Genomic DNA, 23,100 nt, shown 5'->3' with positions numbered 1-23,100 from the left:
CGTGGGCACGCCAAAATTACCTATTCTGGTCATAGTGAGGAAACATCAAGGTGATTAGTACCCAAGTGAGAAACGACATATTTAAGAAATTGAACACAAAAATAACAAAATCAACAATTGGGTTGCCTCCCAAAAAGCGCCTTTCTTTAATGTCTTTGGCTAGACATGCTATGCTTGTTCACGGAGGATAAAATCTTGTGGCTCGGTTCAATACTTCATCTTCAATGTGATCATGGTAACCCTCATAGATGGAGTAATCTTTGAGTACACGAGTTACGATTTTCCATGGACTAGTTGATGGCGCCAAATAATCAAGCATTGATCGCAATTCTTCATCCACTCCTCCATCAAGAGCATTCAACGGTTCAAGATATTTGACCATAGCTACTCTTAACTCATTCCTGCCATGAGACTCAAGAACTTCCGGTATAACAAAATCAATCTCATTAACAGAAATCATAGAGTAAGAGTTAAGAAAATGTGGGTTAGGGAATGGAGGTGGTGTCATCACATTTGATGATTCTTCACTGGATTCTTTCACTTGAATGGGTTGCGGTTGGGGTTCCATTTCTTCATTTTCGGCTCCTTTTTCAACTGCATCTGTAGATCTCTCATTTTGACACTCTTGCATCTCCTCATCACTAGTCAAGCAAATTGCACTCTCATTTTCTTCAAAATCAACAATGGTTTTCGAGGGCAATTCTTCCATTTGAGAAGCCAATCGATTTATTCTGGATGTCAATAGACATAGTTGATCTGCCAGATTACTCATTGCATCCGTCATCATCTCATTCCTCATTTGTGTCTCCTGTTGGAATTGGTATGTATTAGTAGCTATTGATTCAACTATTTCTTCAAGAGACATACCTGACATAGATGACGATTCTTGAGACTCATACTGCTGAAAATTCATTGGCCCTGTTGTATAATTATAACTGGAGTTATCCCACCATCCTTGATCATACCCGTTTGGATTAGGGTTATACCACGTTTGAGACCAGGATGAAAAATCTCCATAATTATTGAGTGAGACACTCAGATTATCTTGATATTCGGGGCACATACCGGTTGAATGATCCCTGGCATAACAAATTTTACAGGTTGCAGCAGCCATCCTTTCTCTAATAGAGTTTAGTGCCTCTGAATATGCAAACTTAGCAAAAAAAGAAGCCTCATTGCCTTTCCTGGAAACAAAATCCAGTCTATCACCAAAATACGGAGTGTTAGAAGCCATAAACTATATAAAAAAAATAGGAGAAAAATAAATAAAAACAAGATGAACTCAAAAAGAAACAAATTAATCTGGCACCAGTCTCCGGCAACGGCGCCAAAAATTGACAGGGTGTCAAACCTGTGCAATAATAAATACCTGCTTAAATAAAATATAATTTCTGTAGATAGTGATAAGCAGGGTCGAATCCACAGGGATTGGGGATAATTTATTTCTTTTAGAGTCCGAAGTATGAGGGGGTTTTTGAAAATGAGAGTAACTAAATTACTTGGAATAAATTAAAATAAAATAAAATAGCTACAACTCAAATAACTAATTATCACAATAAAAATAATAATGGACGAACTCTAGCCAAGAGACAACTTCGGAGATGGTTCACTTAATTCGATCACAGATGCAAGGATTATTCTAGTTACTATCTGATAAATTAGTTATAGTTGTCATACACGCGATAAACAACCAACTCTTCCTCAATTTGTCGATAGCCAAGGTACGACCGTTGACTATTTCTCTAATCAGGAAATAACCCTAGGTACGACCATAGAAGTTCAATTCCCTAATTGCATGAATAATTAGAAGAGCCTAATTCTAACCAATCAACACGCTACGAGGGTCTCTTTAAGTTAGCCTGCCTATCTCCCTGACACAAACCCAATCATGCCAGTTGCCACCAGTTTAGAATAATTAAACAATTACGGATTTAACTACCCTAATTGGTTTCAGGTTATTTAATTAATCTAGAATCCGGGCCCTGGATAATCGAATAGTAAAACAACCATATGAACATAAAGCAGAAGATAGACAAATACCAGTGAATAATGGAAATAAATATAAACTAATTCGATCTCACAAATTTAGTAGAACCAAATCCTCCGTTGTTCCTTGACTAGACGAAGGGATTTAATTCATCTTCATGGAGGAAATCCCATGCAAAAGTGCAGAAGTAATTATTGAAAACAAACTATGTCTCCATCCTCCCTAGAAGAAAACGGCAAAGCTATATATAAAGTAATGAATACGAAGGAACTAGCTAGAAGCAAAAACAAAACGAAGCTCTCCTATTCTAAAACAAAAACTACTTCTTGTTTCGTGGTCCCAACGAATTAGCACAAGCCTGCCGAATTCACCTCCTTGTTTTGAGCCCCTGTGCGGTCCCCACCACTTAGCCACAAGCCTCCCAATTACTTCTTAGTTTCCTGGCTCTCTACGTTGCTCTTAAGAGCCAAATGACTAAAGCCCTTGTCCTTTCCTCCGTGGTCCCTGCTGAAGTCAAAGGCCCAAGCCTTGAAGTTCTCTCTGCCGCAGTCTCTGGTTGTAGTCTTCTTAGTCAACAAAAGTAAAGGAACGGGAGTCCAGTTCTTTTCGGCACTGCGGCTTGCTTGAAATCTCAATTATCTCCAGAAAGACCCTCATATTTGGTAGTTTTCTGTTCCATTCCTGAAATTAAGTCCACAAACCAAATATAAGTAAATATTAATAATTAAAACATTATTTGGCAAGGATAAAAGGGAAAATTAACAATAAAATTGCTAACAATTAACACCCTATCAGTGATTGATATAGTCAAGACAAGGCTAGATTCTTCTTTTAATTATGCTTAGAGGGAAAAGAAAAATATTTAAAAATATATATATATTGATATTATTTTTCTACTCTAATGATTCACATACTAAGTAATCGGGGGTTGGCATTTACAAATATTAACATTCGCGTAAAAAGGTATTGGAATTAAGAGTATGCTTAGCAATTTGAATAAGTGAAATGTTGAGTAACCGGGAATCTTCACCTAAAAGTGTCGATTTTCGCATAAAAAGGTGATTTCACTATTTAAAAATAATGAAGTGTGAATAAATCCCTCTCAATTGTTAAGTTTTGATGGTCATGGGATCAGGAAGGCCATAGAATTGCCTATGCAATTTACTTATTTGTGGAATTAGGATAGAATGAGAGATTGATTTGAAGTTGTTAAAATTAATGCATAATTATCTTTCTTTAACTTGATATTATGAGTATTTAGTATAATCTGAGAAATGGCATAATGATTGATTTCTAGGTTTTTGAGAAATTAAATTTGACAAGAGTACGTATATTGTTTTATCTCTTGAATCATTATGGTAAGTTATGTGTGAAATTGCTTGAGAACAAGCAATGATTCAAGTGTGGGGGAATTTAATAAGTGAATATTTAACGTATATTTTGTACAAGTTTGGCATAAACTTTTGGTATGTTTTGAGAAGATTAAAGCCATATTTAAAGCAACTCCTCCAATTTAAAGCAAACTAATTTAAGAAAAAGGAATGGTTGCTCACATTTATCAGCAAATGGTCCAACTATTAACCAAAATCTCGACATTAAGATCACAAACCGGCAAGCTGACTTATTCACATACTAACACAATCTTTATTTTATTTTTTTTCTTTTTGTTTTGTTTTTGTTTCTTTTCCTTTTTTTTTTTTTTGAGTAACAAAAGACTTAGTCTATAGCCCTTAGAACCTTTTGACGCGAACTCCAACATTTGACAGATGGAGGATCCCGGTTACTCAGCTCCAATCGCTACAGGACCACGCACTCATAGCAACTACTACATTTTGACGCGAGAATCGACACTTTAGGTGAAGATCCCCGGTTACTCAGTAGTAACCACTAGCGGAGTACAGTCAACTCTTATTCCCAATCATATAGCACAATAACTAAAAATAATAAAAAAATAACAGCAGCCAGCCTCAAATTTCCAAACATGGAGAGTTAAAATTAATAACTGGACCAATTCACATGAAAAATGCCAACAATCATTCCCTATGCCTAGAAAAGTTAACTAAAAATTAGAAAAGTCAAGTCATTACTGATATTCACCAGAGAGATGTTCTTGAACTCAACCACATCAAACTTGATATCTTTTTATTAATAAACTTGGCAATAACAGAATTAGAGACAACAATCCAGCATCAAAACTTGGTATTCATATGAAACTGATCACTAGAAAGAAAAAGAAAAGAAAATAAATGAAAATAGGCAAAAACTAACTAAAAATAAAGGAAAAGCCCCTAGAAACTAACAACAAAAATACTAGCACCACAACGATCCCCCCCACACCTAATTCACACATTGCCCTCAATGTGATAATGTAAAAGCAGAAGGAAGGAGAGGGGCAACGGTACTTCCCTGAAATCATCAAAATAGGGACGGGGTCACAGCAGCGATTGAGGTGGAAATTGAGGTGCAAGACCCGTATGGTACATAAACACTCCAACAATGATGTGGGTCGAGGGGTCCTAGACAATTCAATAACAACTACAGCCACCAATAAGGACAATAAGCAAGTCAATATCCACAAATGTGTCTCACTTAACAATCTGACCAACAATAGAAACCGGTGTCCCAGCAAATGTATTAAACCAGTAAAGCAGAAGTCACACCTAAGGGTAAGGCAACAATCAAGTGAGTAAACAATATTATCCCGCAACCGGATAATTAAATGCAAAATGCGTCTACCCAAGTACTCGACAAATGTCCCACCGGTCAATTTCTCCCAACAATAGCAAATTGTTCCCAACAAGTAAATGAAAATCAACCAATGGCAATAACCAAACAAGGGACACAGGTGCCGCGAGAGTCAATAGACAAACCCAACAGTTATCCTACTAACGGCACAACAGAAATTCCAAGCAAAGTAGTACTTCGTCACAGCCCAAAATATTCCAACATATCACGTCAATGGACTCAATACAGAAATTAGCAAAATAGGACTTAAGTGATACCAAAAATGACCCCAACAAAGCAGTGAATTCAACCAATTCGAGCAAGTGAAACTCAACAAATGTCACCAATTGGACAGTCAATTACCCACGTCAAACGCTCAAAAGTAGCACTTGAGCCACGGAACTAGCAATTCCAGCAGTAACCAAATAGAAATTGAGAATTAATAATTTTAAGCAACACTGCAACCAGTACCACTGGTGCTCAGACAGGAAAGTATTAAATCAACGACAGCAACTCAACCACGAGAACTTAAACTTTAAAATAAGCAAGTAGCTTCAAATAGCCGCAACAACGATAGGCAAAAGATCTCAACCAGTACCACTGGTGAGTCCCAGGGAAAAATTAATCAACCAGCCAACAATGCAATGAATAGCAAAAAATTTCCCCACTATGGCAGCAATTCAACCCAATTCTGTCCAAAATTGACCCTAGCAATTGCCCAAATTAATACCTTCTTCTATCCAACCAAAAATCCAAACACAAATTCCAGAAATCTATGTTAATCGGGGAAGAAATTACAATACCTCCACCTGTCAATTTTGACAGGTGGTGATGGCGTGGCTGGACAGAAAAGCTCGCGTGGGAGGCGGAGCTGTTGGCGTGCGTGAGTGGAGCTTGGGGGTGCGCGGCGTGCTCTAGAGCGGAGCTCGCGGCACTGGAGCTTGTGAGCTTATGAGCTGGTGGAGGCTGTTGGAGCTTCAGGCAGCAGCGGCGAGGCCACGGGGGAAGGGTAGACAGTCGAGCGCTGGATGGGCGGCACCCTTGGTCTCTGTCGGCAGCTGTGGCGGCGCTGGAAGAAGAGCAGGGAGTTGCTAGCTGGTTAGTTCGCGCGCTGGAGGGTCTTGCCGAGGGCTGTGGCGGCGCGATTGTTCAGGAGTGAAGCAGGAAGAGCTCTCGTGTGGTGGTGGAGAGAGGAAATCTGGCGGCGGCGTGAGCTGAGGATGGGAGGGAGAGAAGATCGCGCCAGGTGGAGCTGCTGTGCGGCGCGCGCGAGGAGGCTGCGCGCGAGGGCGCAGTAGCATGGGGCTTGGGCGACGCACAGTAGTGCGCGATGGCCGTGAAGAGGAGGAGCTGCGTGTGCGTGGTGGTCAAAGCTGGAGAAGAGTTGTGGCGGGGAGAGGCGCGGCAAGCCTCGGCCGCGAGCTGGTGGCGGACGAGCAAACTCGTGGCAGCTCCTGGCGGCGCTCCTGGAAGGTGAAAGTGGAGGAGAGGCGCGGCTTGGCCACGAGCTGGCGGTGGACCGTGAGGTGAGGCCGCGATCTGATGGCGTGGAGGCGCGGTGGAGCATGGAGGCGGCGGCTGAAGTAGAAAAGGACAGGGGGAAAGGGAAAGTAGCGGGGAAGAAGGAAGAAAGAAAGAAAAAAAGAAGAAGAAAGAAAGAAAGAAAAAGAAATATATATATATTTTTTAAATTGAATTGAGATTGGAAAATTCGATTTTTTGAATACCAAAACTGAAAATGAAAAAGGAAATTACTTTTATTTTTTAAAAAAATTATTTTTATTTTTTATTTTTTTTAAAGTGAAAAATTATTTCCTTTGTTTTTGGGTCGTCAAACACCGCGTGGGCACGCCAAGATTGTATAACGTCCACTGACCATGAGACTTGAATTTAGACGCTTAACGCGTGCCCTCCTTGCGTGGGCACGCCAAAATTACCTATTCTGGTCATAGTGAGGAAACATCAAGGTGATTAGTACCCAAGTGAGAAACGACATATTTAAGAAATTGAACACAAAAATAACAAAATCAACAATTGGGTTGCCTCCCAAAAAGCGCCTTTCTTTAATGTCTTTGGCTAGACATGCTATGCTTGTTCACGGAGGATAAAATCTTGTGGCTCGGTTCAATACTTCATCTTCAATGTGATCATGGTAACCCTCATAGATGGAGTAATCTTTGAGTACACGAGTTACGATTTTCCATGGACTAGTTGATGGCGCCAAATAATCAAGCATTGATCGCAATTCTTCATCCACTCCTCCATCAAGAGCATTCAACGGTTCAAGATATTTGACCATAGCTACTCTTAACTCATTCCTGCCATGAGACTCAAGAACTTCCGGTATAACAAAATCAATCTCATTAACAGAAATCATAGAGTAAGAGTTAAGAAAATGTGGGTTAGGGAATGGAGGTGGTGTCATCACATTTGATGATTCTTCACTGGATTCTTTCACTTGAATGGGTTGCGGTTGGGGTTCCATTTCTTCATTTTCGGCTCCTTTTTCAACTGCATCTGTAGATCTCTCATTTTGACACTCTTGCATCTCCTCATCACTAGTCAAGCAAATTGCACTCTCATTTTCTTCAAAATCAACAATGGTTTTCGAGGGCAATTCTTCCATTTGAGAAGCCAATCGATTTATTCTGGATGTCAATAGACATAGTTGATCTGCCAGATTACTCATTGCATCCGTCATCATCTCATTCCTCATTTGTGTCTCCTGTTGGAATTGGTATGTATTAGTAGCTATTGATTCAACTATTTCTTCAAGAGACATACCTGACATAGATGACGATTCTTGAGACTCATACTGCTGAAAATTCATTGGCCCTGTTGTATAATTATAACTGGAGTTATCCCACCATCCTTGATCATACCCGTTTGGATTAGGGTTATACCACGTTTGAGACCAGGATGAAAAATCTCCATAATTATTGAGTGAGACACTCAGATTATCTTGATATTCGGGGCACATACCGGTTGAATGATCCCTGGCATAACAAATTTTACAGGTTGCAGCAGCCATCCTTTCTCTAATAGAGTTTAGTGCCTCTGAATATGCAAACTTAGCAAAAAAAGAAGCCTCATTGCCTTTCCTGGAAACAAAATCCAGTCTATCACCAAAATACGGAGTGTTAGAAGCCATAAACTATATAAAAAAAATAGGAGAAAAATAAATAAAAACAAGATGAACTCAAAAAGAAACAAATTAATCTGGCACCAGTCTCCGGCAACGGCGCCAAAAATTGACAGGGTGTCAAACCTGTGCAATAATAAATACCTGCTTAAATAAAATATAATTTCTGTAGATAGTGATAAGCAGGGTCGAATCCACAGGGATTGGGGATAATTTATTTCTTTTAGAGTCCGAAGTATGAGGGGGTTTTTGAAAATGAGAGTAACTAAATTACTTGGAATAAATTAAAATAAAATAAAATAGCTACAACTCAAATAACTAATTATCACAATAAAAATAATAATGGACGAACTCTAGCCAAGAGACAACTTCGGAGATGGTTCACTTAATTCGATCACAGATGCAAGGATTATTCTAGTTACTATCTGATAAATTAGTTATAGTTGTCATACACGCGATAAACAACCAACTCTTCCTCAATTTGTCGATAGCCAAGGTACGACCGTTGACTATTTCTCTAATCAGGAAATAACCCTAGGTACGACCATAGAAGTTCAATTCCCTAATTGCATGAATAATTAGAAGAGCCTAATTCTAACCAATCAACACGCTACGAGGGTCTCTTTAAGTTAGCCTGCCTATCTCCCTGACACAAACCCAATCATGCCAGTTGCCACCAGTTTAGAATAATTAAACAATTACGGATTTAACTACCCTAATTGGTTTCAGGTTATTTAATTAATCTAGAATCCGGGCCCTGGATAATCGAATAGTAAAACAACCATATGAACATAAAGCAGAAGATAGACAAATACCAGTGAATAATGGAAATAAATATAAACTAATTCGATCTCACAAATTTAGTAGAACCAAATCCTCCGTTGTTCCTTGACTAGACGAAGGGATTTAATTCATCTTCATGGAGGAAATCCCATGCAAAAGTGCAGAAGTAATTATTGAAAACAAACTATGTCTCCATCCTCCCTAGAAGAAAACGGCAAAGCTATATATAAAGTAATGAATACGAAGGAACTAGCTAGAAGCAAAAACAAAACGAAGCTCTCCTATTCTAAAACAAAAACTACTTCTTGTTTCGTGGTCCCAACGAATTAGCACAAGCCTGCCGAATTCACCTCCTTGTTTTGAGCCCCTGTGCGGTCCCCACCACTTAGCCACAAGCCTCCCAATTACTTCTTAGTTTCCTGGCTCTCTACGTTGCTCTTAAGAGCCAAATGACTAAAGCCCTTGTCCTTTCCTCCGTGGTCCCTGCTGAAGTCAAAGGCCCAAGCCTTGAAGTTCTCTCTGCCGCAGTCTCTGGTTGTAGTCTTCTTAGTCAACAAAAGTAAAGGAACGGGAGTCCAGTTCTTTTCGGCACTGCGGCTTGCTTGAAATCTCAATTATCTCCAGAAAGACCCTCATATTTGGTAGTTTTCTGTTCCATTCCTGAAATTAAGTCCACAAACCAAATATAAGTAAATATTAATAATTAAAACATTATTTGGCAAGGATAAAAGGGAAAATTAACAATAAAATTGCTAACAATTAACACCCTATCAGTGATTGATATAGTCAAGACAAGGCTAGATTCTTCTTTTAATTATGCTTAGAGGGAAAAGAAAAATATTTAAAAATATATATATATTGATATTATTTTTCTACTCTAATGATTCACATACTAAGTAATCGGGGGTTGGCATTTACAAATATTAACATTCGCGTAAAAAGGTATTGGAATTAAGAGTATGCTTAGCAATTTGAATAAGTGAAATGTTGAGTAACCGGGAATCTTCACCTAAAAGTGTCGATTTTCGCATAAAAAGGTGATTTCACTATTTAAAAATAATGAAGTGTGAATAAATCCCTCTCAATTGTTAAGTTTTGATGGTCATGGGATCAGGAAGGCCATAGAATTGCCTATGCAATTTACTTATTTGTGGAATTAGGATAGAATGAGAGATTGATTTGAAGTTGTTAAAATTAATGCATAATTATCTTTCTTTAACTTGATATTATGAGTATTTAGTATAATCTGAGAAATGGCATAATGATTGATTTCTAGGTTTTTGAGAAATTAAATTTGACAAGAGTACGTATATTGTTTTATCTCTTGAATCATTATGGTAAGTTATGTGTGAAATTGCTTGAGAACAAGCAATGATTCAAGTGTGGGGGAATTTAATAAGTGAATATTTAACGTATATTTTGTACAAGTTTGGCATAAACTTTTGGTATGTTTTGAGAAGATTAAAGCCATATTTAAAGCAACTCCTCCAATTTAAAGCAAACTAATTTAAGAAAAAGGAATGGTTGCTCACATTTATCAGCAAATGGTCCAACTATTAACCAAAATCTCGACATTAAGATCACAAACCGGCAAGCTGACTTATTCACATACTAACACAATCTTTATTTTATTTTTTTTCTTTTTGTTTTGTTTTTGTTTCTTTTCCTTTTTTTTTTTTTTTGAGTAACAAAAGACTTAGTCTATAGCCCTTAGAACCTTTTGACGCGAACTCCAACATTTGACAGATGGAGGATCCCGGTTACTCAGCTCCAATCGCTACAGGACCACGCACTCATAGCAACTACTACATTTTGACGCGAGAATCGACACTTTAGGTGAAGATCCCCGGTTACTCAGTAGTAACCACTAGCGGAGTACAGTCAACTCTTATTCCCAATCATATAGCACAATAACTAAAAATAATAAAAAAATAACAGCAGCCAGCCTCAAATTTCCAAACATGGAGAGTTAAAATTAATAACTGGACCAATTCACATGAAAAATGCCAACAATCATTCCCTATGCCTAGAAAAGTTAACTAAAAATTAGAAAAGTCAAGTCATTACTGATATTCACCAGAGAGATGTTCTTGAACTCAACCACATCAAACTTGATATCTTTTTATTAATAAACTTGGCAATAACAGAATTAGAGACAACAATCCAGCATCAAAACTTGGTATTCATATGAAACTGATCACTAGAAAGAAAAAGAAAAGAAAATAAATGAAAATAGGCAAAAACTAACTAAAAATAAAGGAAAAGCCCCTAGAAACTAACAACAAAAATACTAGCACCACAACGATCCCCCCCACACCTAATTCACACATTGCCCTCAATGTGATAATGTAAAAGCAGAAGGAAGGAGAGGGGCAACGGTACTTCCCTGAAATCATCAAAATAGGGACGGGGTCACAGCAGCGATTGAGGTGGAAATTGAGGTGCAAGACCCGTATGGTACATAAACACTCCAACAATGATGTGGGTCGAGGGGTCCTAGACAATTCAATAACAACTACAGCCACCAATAAGGACAATAAGCAAGTCAATATCCACAAATGTGTCTCACTTAACAATCTGACCAACAATAGAAACCGGTGTCCCAGCAAATGTATTAAACCAGTAAAGCAGAAGTCACACCTAAGGGTAAGGCAACAATCAAGTGAGTAAACAATATTATCCCGCAACCGGATAATTAAATGCAAAATGCGTCTACCCAAGTACTCGACAAATGTCCCACCGGTCAATTTCTCCCAACAATAGCAAATTGTTCCCAACAAGTAAATGAAAATCAACCAATGGCAATAACCAAACAAGGGACACAGGTGCCGCGAGAGTCAATAGACAAACCCAACAGTTATCCTACTAACGGCACAACAGAAATTCCAAGCAAAGTAGTACTTCGTCACAGCCCAAAATATTCCAACATATCACGTCAATGGACTCAATACAGAAATTAGCAAAATAGGACTTAAGTGATACCAAAAATGACCCCAACAAAGCAGTGAATTCAACCAATTCGAGCAAGTGAAACTCAACAAATGTCACCAATTGGACAGTCAATTACCCACGTCAAACGCTCAAAAGTAGCACTTGAGCCACGGAACTAGCAATTCCAGCAGTAACCAAATAGAAATTGAGAATTAATAATTTTAAGCAACACTGCAACCAGTACCACTGGTGCTCAGACAGGAAAGTATTAAATCAACGACAGCAACTCAACCACGAGAACTTAAACTTTAAAATAAGCAAGTAGCTTCAAATAGCCGCAACAACGATAGGCAAAAGATCTCAACCAGTACCACTGGTGAGTCCCAGGGAAAAATTAATCAACCAGCCAACAATGCAATGAATAGCAAAAAATTTCCCCACTATGGCAGCAATTCAACCCAATTCTGTCCAAAATTGACCCTAGCAATTGCCCAAATTAATACCTTCTTCTATCCAACCAAAAATCCAAACACAAATTCCAGAAATCTATGTTAATCGGGGAAGAAATTACAATACCTCCACCTGTCAATTTTGACAGGTGGTGATGGCGTGGCTGGACAGAAAAGCTCGCGTGGGAGGCGGAGCTGTTGGCGTGCGTGAGTGGAGCTTGGGGGTGCGCGGCGTGCTCTAGAGCGGAGCTCGCGGCACTGGAGCTTGTGAGCTTATGAGCTGGTGGAGGCTGTTGGAGCTTCAGGCAGCAGCGGCGAGGCCACGGGGGAAGGGTAGACAGTCGAGCGCTGGATGGGCGGCACCCTTGGTCTCTGTCGGCAGCTGTGGCGGCGCTGGAAGAAGAGCAGGGAGTTGCTAGCTGGTTAGTTCGCGCGCTGGAGGGTCTTGCCGAGGGCTGTGGCGGCGCGATTGTTCAGGAGTGAAGCAGGAAGAGCTCTCGTGTGGTGGTGGAGAGAGGAAATCTGGCGGCGGCGTGAGCTGAGGATGGGAGGGAGAGAAGATCGCGCCAGGTGGAGCTGCTGTGCGGCGCGCGCGAGGAGGCTGCGCGCGAGGGCGCAGTAGCATGGGGCTTGGGCGACGCACAGTAGTGCGCGATGGCCGTGAAGAGGAGGAGCTGCGTGTGCGTGGTGGTCAAAGCTGGAGAAGAGTTGTGGCGGGGAGAGGCGCGGCAAGCCTCGGCCGCGAGCTGGTGGCGGACGAGCAAACTCGTGGCAGCTCCTGGCGGCGCTCCTGGAAGGTGAAAGTGGAGGAGAGGCGCGGCTTGGCCACGAGCTGGCGGTGGACCGTGAGGTGAGGCCGCGATCTGATGGCGTGGAGGCGCGGTGGAGCATGGAGGCGGCGGCTGAAGTAGAAAAGGACAGGGGGAAAGGGAAAGTAGCGGGGAAGAAGGAAGAAAGAAAGAAAAAAAGAAGAAGAAAGAAAGAAAGAAAAAGAAATATATATATATTTTTTAAATTGAATTGAGATTGGAAAATTCGATTTTTTGAATACCAAAACTGAAAATGAAAAAGGAAATTACTTTTATTTTTTAAAAAAATTATTTTTATTTTTTATTTTTTTTAAAGTGAAAAATTATTTCCTTTGTTTTTGGGTCGTCAAACACCGCGTGGGCACGCCAAGATTGTATAACGTCCACTGACCATGAGACTTGAATTTAGACGCTTAACGCGTGCCCTCCTTGCGTGGGCACGCCAAAATTACCTATTCTGGTCATAGTGAGGAAACATCAAGGTGATTAGTACCCAAGTGAGAAACGACATATTTAAGAAATTGAACACAAAAATAACAAAATCAACAATTGGGTTGCCTCCCAAAAAGCGCCTTTCTTTAATGTCTTTGGCTAGACATGCTATGCTTGTTCACGGAGGATAAAATCTTGTGGCTCGGTTCAATACTTCATCTTCAATGTGATCATGGTAACCCTCATAGATGGAGTAATCTTTGAGTACACGAGTTACGATTTTCCATGGACTAGTTGATGGCGCCAAATAATCAAGCATTGATCGCAATTCTTCATCCACTCCTCCATCAAGAGCATTCAACGGTTCAAGATATTTGACCATAGCTACTCTTAACTCATTCCTGCCATGAGACTCAAGAACTTCCGGTATAACAAAATCAATCTCATTAACAGAAATCATAGAGTAAGAGTTAAGAAAATGTGGGTTAGGGAATGGAGGTGGTGTCATCACATTTGATGATTCTTCACTGGATTCTTTCACTTGAATGGGTTGCGGTTGGGGTTCCATTTCTTCATTTTCGGCTCCTTTTTCAACTGCATCTGTAGATCTCTCATTTTGACACTCTTGCATCTCCTCATCACTAGTCAAGCAAATTGCACTCTCATTTTCTTCAAAATCAACAATGGTTTTCGAGGGCAATTCTTCCATTTGAGAAGCCAATCGATTTATTCTGGATGTCAATAGACATAGTTGATCTGCCAGATTACTCATTGCATCCGTCATCATCTCATTCCTCATTTGTGTCTCCTGTTGGAATTGGTATGTATTAGTAGCTATTGATTCAACTATTTCTTCAAGAGACATACCTGACATAGATGACGATTCTTGAGACTCATACTGCTGAAAATTCATTGGCCCTGTTGTATAATTATAACTGGAGTTATCCCACCATCCTTGATCATACCCGTTTGGATTAGGGTTATACCACGTTTGAGACCAGGATGAAAAATCTCCATAATTATTGAGTGAGACACTCAGATTATCTTGATATTCGGGGCACATACCGGTTGAATGATCCCTGGCATAACAAATTTTACAGGTTGCAGCAGCCATCCTTTCTCTAATAGAGTTTAGTGCCTCTGAATATGCAAACTTAGCAAAAAAAGAAGCCTCATTGCCTTTCCTGGAAACAAAATCCAGTCTATCACCAAAATACGGAGTGTTAGAAGCCATAAACTATATAAAAAAAATAGGAGAAAAATAAATAAAAACAAGATGAACTCAAAAAGAAACAAATTAATCTGGCACCAGTCTCCGGCAACGGCGCCAAAAATTGACAGGGTGTCAAACCTGTGCAATAATAAATACCTGCTTAAATAAAATATAATTTCTGTAGATAGTGATAAGCAGGGTCGAATCCACAGGGATTGGGGATAATTTATTTCTTTTAGAGTCCGAAGTATGAGGGGGTTTTTGAAAATGAGAGTAACTAAATTACTTGGAATAAATTAAAATAAAATAAAATAGCTACAACTCAAATAACTAATTATCACAATAAAAATAATAATGGACGAACTCTAGCCAAGAGACAACTTCGGAGATGGTTCACTTAATTCGATCACAGATGCAAGGATTATTCTAGTTACTATCTGATAAATTAGTTATAGTTGTCATACACGCGATAAACAACCAACTCTTCCTCAATTTGTCGATAGCCAAGGTACGACCGTTGACTATTTCTCTAATCAGGAAATAACCCTAGGTACGACCATAGAAGTTCAATTCCCTAATTGCATGAATAATTAGAAGAGCCTAATTCTAACCAATCAACACGCTACGAGGGTCTCTTTAAGTTAGCCTGCCTATCTCCCTGACACAAACCCAATCATGCCAGTTGCCACCAGTTTAGAATAATTAAACAATTACGGATTTAACTACCCTAATTGGTTTCAGGTTATTTAATTAATCTAGAATCCGGGCCCTGGATAATCGAATAGTAAAACAACCATATGAACATAAAGCAGAAGATAGACAAATACCAGTGAATAATGGAAATAAATATAAACTAATTCGATCTCACAAATTTAGTAGAACCAAATCCTCCGTTGTTCCTTGACTAGACGAAGGGATTTAATTCATCTTCATGGAGGAAATCCCATGCAAAAGTGCAGAAGTAATTATTGAAAACAAACTATGTCTCCATCCTCCCTAGAAGAAAACGGCAAAGCTATATATAAAGTAATGAATACGAAGGAACTAGCTAGAAGCAAAAACAAAACGAAGCTCTCCTATTCTAAAACAAAAACTACTTCTTGTTTCGTGGTCCCAACGAATTAGCACAAGCCTGCCGAATTCACCTCCTTGTTTTGAGCCCCTGTGCGGTCCCCACCACTTAGCCACAAGCCTCCCAATTACTTCTTAGTTTCCTGGCTCTCTACGTTGCTCTTAAGAGCCAAATGACTAAAGCCCTTGTCCTTTCCTCCGTGGTCCCTGCTGAAGTCAAAGGCCCAAGCCTTGAAGTTCTCTCTGCCGCAGTCTCTGGTTGTAGTCTTCTTAGTCAACAAAAGTAAAGGAACGGGAGTCCAGTTCTTTTCGGCACTGCGGCTTGCTTGAAATCTCAATTATCTCCAGAAAGACCCTCATATTTGGTAGTTTTCTGTTCCATTCCTGAAATTAAGTCCACAAACCAAATATAAGTAAATATTAATAATTAAAACATTATTTGGCAAGGATAAAAGGGAAAATTAACAATAAAATTGCTAACAATTAACACCCTATCAGTGATTGATATAGTCAAGACAAGGCTAGATTCTTCTTTTAATTATGCTTAGAGGGAAAAGAAAAATATTTAAAAATATATATATATTGATATTATTTTTCTACTCTAATGATTCACATACTAAGTAATCGGGGGTTGGCATTTACAAATATTAACATTCGCGTAAAAAGGTATTGGAATTAAGAGTATGCTTAGCAATTTGAATAAGTGAAATGTTGAGTAACCGGGAATCTTCACCTAAAAGTGTCGATTTTCGCATAAAAAGGTGATTTCACTATTTAAAAATAATGAAGTGTGAATAAATCCCTCTCAATTGTTAAGTTTTGATGGTCATGGGATCAGGAAGGCCATAGAATTGCCTATGCAATTTACTTATTTGTGGAATTAGGATAGAATGAGAGATTGATTTGAAGTTGTTAAAATTAATGCATAATTATCTTTCTTTAACTTGATATTATGAGTATTTAGTATAATCTGAGAAATGGCATAATGATTGATTTCTAGGTTTTTGAGAAATTAAATTTGACAAGAGTACGTATATTGTTTTATCTCTTGAATCATTATGGTAAGTTATGTGTGAAATTGCTTGAGAACAAGCAATGATTCAAGTGTGGGGGAATTTAATAAGTGAATATTTAACGTATATTTTGTACAAGTTTGGCATAAACTTTTGGTATGTTTTGAGAAGATTAAAGCCATATTTAAAGCAACTCCTCCAATTTAAAGCAAACTAATTTAAGAAAAAGGAATGGTTGCTCACATTTATCAGCAAATGGTCCAACTATTAACCAAAATCTCGACATTAAGATCACAAACCGGCAAGCTGACTTATTCACATACTAACACAATCTTTATTTTATTTTTTTTCTTTTTGTTTTGTTTTTGTTTCTTTTCCTTTTTTTTTTTTTTTGAGTAACAAAAGACTTAGTCTATAGCCCTTAGAACCTTTTGACGCGAACTCCAACATTTGACAGATGGAGGATCCCGGTTACTCAGCTCCAATCGCTACAGGACCACGCACTCATAGCAACTACTACATTTTGACGCGAGAATCGACACTTTAGGTGAAGATCCCCGGTTACTCAGTAGTAACCACTAGCGGAGTACAGTCAACTCTTATTCCCAATCATATAGCACAATAACTAAAAATAATAAAAAAATAACAGCAGCCAGCCTCAAATTTCCAAACATGGAGAGTTAAAATTAATAACTGGACCAATTCACATGAAAAATGCCAACAATCATTCCCTATGCCTAGAAAAGTTAACTAAAAATTAGAAAAGTCAAGTCATTACTGATATTCACCAGAGAGATGTTCTTGAACTCAACCACATCAAACTTGATATCTTTTTATTAATAAACTTGGCAATAACAGAATTAGAGACAACAATCCAGCATCAAAACTTGGTATTCATATGAAACTGATCACTAGAAAGAAAAAGAAAAGAAAATAAATGAAAATAGGCAAAAACTAACTAAAAATAAAGGAAAAGCCCCTAGAAACTAACAACAAAAATACTAGCACCACAACGATCCCCCCCACACCTAATTCACACATTGCCCTCAATGTGATAATGTAAAAGCAGAAGGAAGGAGAGGGGCAACGGTACTTCCCTGAAATCATCAAAATAGGGACGGGGTCACAGCAGCGATTGAGGTGGAAATTGAGGTGCAAGACCCGTATGGTACATAAACACTCCAACAATGATGTGGGTCGAGGGGTCCTAGACAATTCAATAACAACTACAGCCACCAATAAGGACAATAAGCAAGTCAATATCCACAAATGTGTCTCACTTAACAATCTGACCAACAATAGAAACCGGTGTCCCAGCAAATGTATTAAACCAGTAAAGCAGAAGTCACACCTAAGGGTAAGGCAACAATCAAGTGAGTAAACAATATTATCCCGCAACCGGATAATTAAATGCAAAATGCGTCTACCCAAGTACTCGACAAATGTCCCACCGGTCAATTTCTCCCAACAATAGCAAATTGTTCCCAACAAGTAAATGAAAATCAACCAATGGCAATAACCAAACAAGGGACACAGGTGCCGCGAGAGTCAATAGACAAACCCAACAGTTATCCTACTAACGGCACAACAGAAATTCCAAGCAAAGTAGTACTTCGTCACAGCCCAAAATATTCCAACATATCACGTCAATGGACTCAATACAGAAATTAGCAAAATAGGACTTAAGTGATACCAAAAATGACCCCAACAAAGCAGTGAATTCAACCAATTCGAGCAAGTGAAACTCAACAAATGTCACCAATTGGACAGTCAATTACCCACGTCAAACGCTCAAAAGTAGCACTTGAGCCACGGAACTAGCAATTCCAGCAGTAACCAAATAGAAATTGAGAATTAATAATTTTAAGCAACACTGCAACCAGTACCACTGGTGCTCAGACAGGAAAGTATTAAATCAACGACAGCAACTCAACCACGAGAACTTAAACTTTAAAATAAGCAAGTAGCTTCAAATAGCCGCAACAACGATAGGCAAAAGATCTCAACCAGTACCACTGGTGAGTCCCAGGGAAAAATTAATCAACCAGCCAACAATGCAATGAATAGCAAAAAATTTCCCCACTATGGCAGCAATTCAACCCAATTCTGTCCAAAATTGACCCTAGCAATTGCCCAAATTAATACCTTCTTCTATCCAACCAAAAATCCAAACACAAATTCCAGAAATCTATGTTAATCGGGGAAGAAATTACAATACCTCCACCTGTCAATTTTGACAGGTGGTGATGGCGTGGCTGGACAGAAAAGCTCGCGTGGGAGGCGGAGCTGTTGGCGTGCGTGAGTGGAGCTTGGGGGTGCGCGGCGTGCTCTAGAGCGGAGCTCGCGGCACTGGAGCTTGTGAGCTTATGAGCTGGTGGAGGCTGTTGGAGCTTCAGGCAGCAGCGGCGAGGCCACGGGGGAAGGGTAGACAGTCGAGCGCTGGATGGGCGGCACCCTTGGTCTCTGTCGGCAGCTGTGGCGGCGCTGGAAGAAGAGCAGGGAGTTGCTAGCTGGTTAGTTCGCGCGCTGGAGGGTCTTGCCGAGGGCTGTGGCGGCGCGATTGTTCAGGAGTGAAGCAGGAAGAGCTCTCGTGTGGTGGTGGAGAGAGGAAATCTGGCGGCGGCGTGAGCTGAGGATGGGAGGGAGAGAAGATCGCGCCAGGTGGAGCTGCTGTGCGGCGCGCGCGAGGAGGCTGCGCGCGAGGGCGCAGTAGCATGGGGCTTGGGCGACGCACAGTAGTGCGCGATGGCCGTGAAGAGGAGGAGCTGCGTGTGCGTGGTGGTCAAAGCTGGAGAAGAGTTGTGGCGGGGAGAGGCGCGGCAAGCCTCGGCCGCGAGCTGGTGGCGGACGAGCAAACTCGTGGCAGCTCCTGGCGGCGCTCCTGGAAGGTGAAAGTGGAGGAGAGGCGCGGCTTGGCCACGAGCTGGCGGTGGACCGTGAGGTGAGGCCGCGATCTGATGGCGTGGAGGCGCGGTGGAGCATGGAGGCGGCGGCTGAAGTAGAAAAGGACAGGGGGAAAGGGAAAGTAGCGGGGAAGAAGGAAGAAAGAAAGAAAAAAAGAAGAAGAAAGAAAGAAAGAAAAAGAAATATATATATATTTTTTAAATTGAATTGAGATTGGAAAATTCGATTTTTTGAATACCAAAACTGAAAATGAAAAAGGAAATTACTTTTATTTTTTAAAAAAATTATTTTTATTTTTTATTTTTTTTAAAGTGAAAAATTATTTCCTTTGTTTTTGGGTCGTCAAACACCGCGTGGGCACGCCAAGATTGTATAACGTCCACTGACCATGAGACTTGAATTTAGACGCTTAACGCGTGCCCTCCTTGCGTGGGCACGCCAAAATTACCTATTCTGGTCATAGTGAGGAAACATCAAGGTGATTAGTACCCAAGTGAGAAACGACATATTTAAGAAATTGAACACAAAAATAACAAAATCAACAATTGGGTTGCCTCCCAAAAAGCGCCTTTCTTTAATGTCTTTGGCTAGACATGCTATGCTTGTTCACGGAGGATAAAATCTTGTGGCTCGGTTCAATACTTCATCTTCAATGTGATCATGGTAACCCTCATAGATGGAGTAATCTTTGAGTACACGAGTTACGATTTTCCATGGACTAGTTGATGGCGCCAAATAATCAAGCATTGATCGCAATTCTTCATCCACTCCTCCATCAAGAGCATTCAACGGTTCAAGATATTTGACCATAGCTACTCTTAACTCATTCCTGCCATGAGACTCAAGAACTTCCGGTATAACAAAATCAATCTCATTAACAGAAATCATAGAGTAAGAGTTAAGAAAATGTGGGTTAGGGAATGGAGGTGGTGTCATCACATTTGATGATTCTTCACTGGATTCTTTCACTTGAATGGGTTGCGGTTGGGGTTCCATTTCTTCATTTTCGGCTCCTTTTTCAACTGCATCTGTAGATCTCTCATTTTGACACTCTTGCATCTCCTCATCACTAGTCAAGCAAATTGCACTCTCATTTTCTTCAAAATCAACAATGGTTTTCGAGGGCAATTCTTCCATTTGAGAAGCCAATCGATTTATTCTGGATGTCAATAGACATAGTTGATCTGCCAGATTACTCATTGCATCCGTCATCATCTCATTCCTCATTTGTGTCTCCTGTTGGAATTGGTATGTATTAGTAGCTATTGATTCAACTATTTCTTCAAGAGACATACCTGACATAGATGACGATTCTTGAGACTCATACTGCTGAAAATTCATTGGCCCTGTTGTATAATTATAACTGGAGTTATCCCACCATCCTTGATCATACCCGTTTGGATTAGGGTTATACCACGTTTGAGACCAGGATGAAAAATCTCCATAATTATTGAGTGAGACACTCAGATTATCTTGATATTCGGGGCACATACCGGTTGAATGATCCCTGGCATAACAAATTTTACAGGTTGCAGCAGCCATCCTTTCTCTAATAGAGTTTAGTGCCTCTGAATATGCAAACTTAGCAAAAAAAGAAGCCTCATTGCCTTTCCTGGAAACAAAATCCAGTCTATCACCAAAATACGGAGTGTTAGAAGCCATAAACTATATAAAAAAAATAGGAGAAAAATAAATAAAAACAAGATGAACTCAAAAAGAAACAAATTAATCTGGCACCAGTCTCCGGCAACGGCGCCAAAAATTGACAGGGTGTCAAACCTGTGCAATAATAAATACCTGCTTAAATAAAATATAATTTCTGTAGATAGTGATAAGCAGGGTCGAATCCACAGGGATTGGGGATAATTTATTTCTTTTAGAGTCCGAAGTATGAGGGGGTTTTTGAAAATGAGAGTAACTAAATTACTTGGAATAAATTAAAATAAAATAAAATAGCTACAACTCAAATAACTAATTATCACAATAAAAATAATAATGGACGAACTCTAGCCAAGAGACAACTTCGGAGATGGTTCACTTAATTCGATCACAGATGCAAGGATTATTCTAGTTACTATCTGATAAATTAGTTATAGTTGTCATACACGCGATAAACAACCAACTCTTCCTCAATTTGTCGATAGCCAAGGTACGACCGTTGACTATTTCTCTAATCAGGAAATAACCCTAGGTACGACCATAGAAGTTCAATTCCCTAATTGCATGAATAATTAGAAGAGCCTAATTCTAACCAATCAACACGCTACGAGGGTCTCTTTAAGTTAGCCTGCCTATCTCCCTGACACAAACCCAATCATGCCAGTTGCCACCAGTTTAGAATAATTAAACAATTACGGATTTAACTACCCTAATTGGTTTCAGGTTATTTAATTAATCTAGAATCCGGGCCCTGGATAATCGAATAGTAAAACAACCATATGAACATAAAGCAGAAGATAGACAAATACCAGTGAATAATGGAAATAAATATAAACTAATTCGATCTCACAAATTTAGTAGAACCAAATCCTCCGTTGTTCCTTGACTAGACGAAGGGATTTAATTCATCTTCATGGAGGAAATCCCATGCAAAAGTGCAGAAGTAATTATTGAAAACAAACTATGTCTCCATCCTCCCTAGAAGAAAACGGCAAAGCTATATATAAAGTAATGAATACGAAGGAACTAGCTAGAAGCAAAAACAAAACGAAGCTCTCCTATTCTAAAACAAAAACTACTTCTTGTTTCGTGGTCCCAACGAATTAGCACAAGCCTGCCGAATTCACCTCCTTGTTTTGAGCCCCTGTGCGGTCCCCACCACTTAGCCACAAGCCTCCCAATTACTTCTTAGTTTCCTGGCTCTCTACGTTGCTCTTAAGAGCCAAATGACTAAAGCCCTTGTCCTTTCCTCCGTGGTCCCTGCTGAAGTCAAAGGCCCAAGCCTTGAAGTTCTCTCTGCCGCAGTCTCTGGTTGTAGTCTTCTTAGTCAACAAAAGTAAAGGAACGGGAGTCCAGTTCTTTTCGGCACTGCGGCTTGCTTGAAATCTCAATTATCTCCAGAAAGACCCTCATATTTGGTAGTTTTCTGTTCCATTCCTGAAATTAAGTCCACAAACCAAATATAAGTAAATATTAATAATTAAAACATTATTTGGCAAGGATAAAAGGGAAAATTAACAATAAAATTGCTAACAATTAACACCCTATCAGTGATTGATATAGTCAAGACAAGGCTAGATTCTTCTTTTAATTATGCTTAGAGGGAAAAGAAAAATATTTAAAAATATATATATATTGATATTATTTTTCTACTCTAATGATTCACATACTAAGTAATCGGGGGTTGGCATTTACAAATATTAACATTCGCGTAAAAAGGTATTGGAATTAAGAGTATGCTTAGCAATTTGAATAAGTGAAATGTTGAGTAACCGGGAATCTTCACCTAAAAGTGTCGATTTTCGCATAAAAAGGTGATTTCACTATTTAAAAATAATGAAGTGTGAATAAATCCCTCTCAATTGTTAAGTTTTGATGGTCATGGGATCAGGAAGGCCATAGAATTGCCTATGCAATTTACTTATTTGTGGAATTAGGATAGAATGAGAGATTGATTTGAAGTTGTTAAAATTAATGCATAAT

This window comes from Coffea arabica, chromosome 6c, assembly GCF_036785885.1.
Source record: "Coffea arabica cultivar ET-39 chromosome 6c, Coffea Arabica ET-39 HiFi, whole genome shotgun sequence".
Lineage (NCBI taxonomy): Eukaryota > Viridiplantae > Streptophyta > Magnoliopsida > Gentianales > Rubiaceae > Coffea > Coffea arabica.
The sequence above is the reverse complement of the archived record's forward strand: the minus strand, read 5'-3'. Positions refer to the sequence as shown.